The sequence below is a fragment of the Callithrix jacchus genome, chromosome 15, assembly GCF_049354715.1.
Source record: "Callithrix jacchus isolate 240 chromosome 15, calJac240_pri, whole genome shotgun sequence".
Classification (NCBI taxonomy): domain Eukaryota; kingdom Metazoa; phylum Chordata; class Mammalia; order Primates; family Cebidae; genus Callithrix; species Callithrix jacchus.
The window spans coordinates 21833923-21837292 of NC_133516.1; positions in this window are offsets into that span (position 1 = coordinate 21833923).

Here is a 3370-nt window from a genome sequence, read left to right on the forward strand (position 1 = left end):
TTTGTCCTTTGCCAGCTCTATGATCTTTAGGTACCCTGGCTTCCCTGAGTGTCAGTTTTCCTCCTCTGCAAAATGTACACTATTTTTTCCTCCTAGCTACAAAGTTGTTGTGGAGGGCAAATGAAAAGATGGAATGTGAATAAAAACTGTAAAAATTCTGTAAATATATGAGGAATTGTTACATCTCAATTTTATGTCTTCCTAATATTGCTGGAATTGATGAGGCCTAGAGGTGGAGGAAATGATTTCCCCCCAAGGGAAGGGGAAAATCATTTATTTTTTTCAACAAATATCATAAACCATAGTGTGCCAGGAATAAGGAAGAACAGATATTTGACAGCTTCTGGATAGCTGATCAGTGAAGCACTTGATTTCTTTTTCACATCTCAAAGAGATTACCACTTCCGTCAGTTACTGAGAAACCCTCTCTGAGTTGCTACCTGAGCTATAACTGTGTTGGAAATGAAATAAAGGAAAAGGTGACCTTAATGCTGCCCTCCAAGAAGTCTTTGGCCAACTCAGCACCTTTTGCAAGCTGTAAATTTACTCCCCAAATTGTCTACTTAGATAGTTTTCCCCTCTCAGAAAAAAAAAGAAAAATGTAGCCTGTTCAAAATTAAAGTCTACTTCTCAAAGAAATATCACAGTGGCAATGTAATTCAACAAGTATTTGCAGAGTGTTTTATGGTTTATAAACCATGATAAGAATTGAACTACCACAAGGGGTACAGAGGTGGATGGTAAGTTAAATACTATTACAATTAACAATCATTTAAATCAACAATTTAATTAATTAAATTAACAATCAGTTATTCTCTCCGTGTGTGTATATATTTTTGGATACAGAGTCTGGCTGTATTGCACAGGCTGGTTTCCAACTCCTGGGCTCAAGCAATACTCCCACCTCAGCCTCCTGTCCCAGTTGGTTAGGGCTACAGGCACATGGTGTGAAAGACATGGTCCCTACCCTCAAAGCAGTAATAATTTCCATGGGAACTGTCCTAACGTGGAATTTTATAAGTTGAAAAAGGTCAACATAGAAATGGACTAAAACCAGATGTCAACGAAAGAAATAAGTATTTGGACGTTCTAAGGTTTATGTTCTTAGATTAAGAAAAGTGAACCCTTATTGTGGAAGGCTCTGAAAGGGAGGCAGAGGAGCTTTAATTTGGCTTTGTAGGCAATTAATAAGCTAATTAAAATTGTTATTTATTTATTTATTTACTTTTAAGAAACAATGTCACTCTGTCTCCCAGGCTGGAGTGCAGTGGCACACTCACAGCTCACTGCAGCCTCCACGTCCCTGGGCTTAGGTGATTCTCCTGCCTTAGCTGCCTGGAGTAGCTGGGACTACTGGTGAACACCATCATGCTTGGCTAATTTTTTTTTTTTTTAGTCAGAGTCTCACTCTGTCACCCTGGAGTGCAGTGCCATGATCTCAGCTCACTGCAGCCTCCACCTCAGTGTCCTGGGTTCATGTGCTTCTCATGAGTCAGCCTCGTTGGTAGCTGAGACTATAGGCATGTGCCACCACGCTTGGCTATTTTTGTATTTTTAGTAGAGACAGGGTTTCACCATATTGGCCAGGGTGGTCTCGAACTCCTGGCCTCAAGTGATCTGCCTGCCACTGTCTCCCAAAGTGCTGGGATTACAGGCATGAGCCACTGCGCCTAGCTCAGTTTCTTTCTTTTTTTTGTAGAGACAGGGTTTTGCCATGTTGCTCAGGCTGATCTTGACCTTTTGGGCTAAGCGATCTGCCTGCCTTGGCCTCCCAATGTGCTGGGATTACAGGTGTGAACCACCTCACCCGACCGCATTAAAGGTTTTAGAGCAGAATAGTAACCGTGATGAAAAGGTGAAAAATCTAAATAGGTGTCATAGTTAGAGCCCTTTGATTTTGAAGGTTTTCTTTTCAGAAATAATTCCAATCAAATGTAAGCATAAATACAAAGTGTAAGTGGAGAAATGAATGGGCTTATGTAACTAGAAAGTTCATGCAGCGGGCTTTGACCATAACTGTTCAGGCATTCAAATAATGTCCACCAGTTCTCTGGCTTCATTCTTAGCCTGTCTCCATGCAGATGTAAGATGCCTGCAGATAGCTCCAGTTTACAAGGGGTTTAGAGGTTATGAGCTCAGAGTAAGAGTCTTTGGAAAAGGCGTCATAAGGAGTTCTGATTGGCCAGCTTACGTTTCCATACCTGAAAACCCACTGTGGCCAGTGGAGTGAAGACATTTGATTGGTCAGTACCAGGTCATATGCAAATGTTGAGGTAAGGAGGTGACCTTGTCAGTCCTTCTCCATCTTCTTTTTTTTTTGAGGCGGAGTCTAGCTTGTTGCCTAGGCTGGAGTGCAATGGCAGCATCTCAGCACACTGCAAACTCTGCCTCCTGGGTTCAAGCAATTCTCCTGCGTTCAAGCGATTCTCCTGCATTAGCCTCCCGAGTACCTGAGATTACAGGTGCCTGCCACCACACCCAGCTAATTTTTGTATTTTTAGTAGAGACAGGGTTTCACTATGTTGGCCAGGCTGGTCTTGAACTCCTGACCTTGTGATCCACCCATCTTGGCCTCCCAAAGTCCTGGGATTATAAGTGTGAGCCACCACTCCCAGCATTCTCCACTTTCTTTAACCACATAATTTAAGATATTTACAGGAGTATGGAGTAGTTTCTCAAAAGAAGAGATACTAGGCCAACACACACACACACACACACACACGTGCATTACCTAAGTTTGACTTTAACACATTTACGATCTAGGATAGAAAATCTCTCTCTCTCCCTTTTTTTTTTTTGATAAAACGGTAGTATATTCCTTTAAAAATTGCATTTATGCACTCATTTTATAGACAAGCAATGCTCTGAGTCGTGGTTCCTATTTTTGAGTATCTACCACAGAAGTTTCTCTATTTCTCTACAAGCAAACAGAATAGGCTCTGAGAAGTTAGTTATAAATCCTTCTGTTCATAACTGAAATCAGAAAGTTGTGGGGTGGGAGGATAAAGTGAGGATGGTTAATGAACTCAAAAATACATTTAGAAAAAAAATGAGTAAATAAATAAGACCTAGTATTCAGTAGCACGATTGGGTGACTATAGTTAGGACCCTTTACTTTTAATTTAATTTAATTTAATTTTTTTATTTTTGAGACGGAGTTTCACTCTTGTTACCCAGGCTGGAGTGCAATGGCGCGATCTCGGCTCACCGCAACCTCCGCCTCCTGGTTTCAGGCAATTCTCCTGCCTCAGCCTCCTGAGTAGCTGGGATTACAGGCACGCGCCACCGTGCCCAGCTAATTTTTTGTATTTTTAGTAGAGACGGGGTTTCACCATGTTGACAAGGATGGTCTTGATCTCTTGACCTCGTG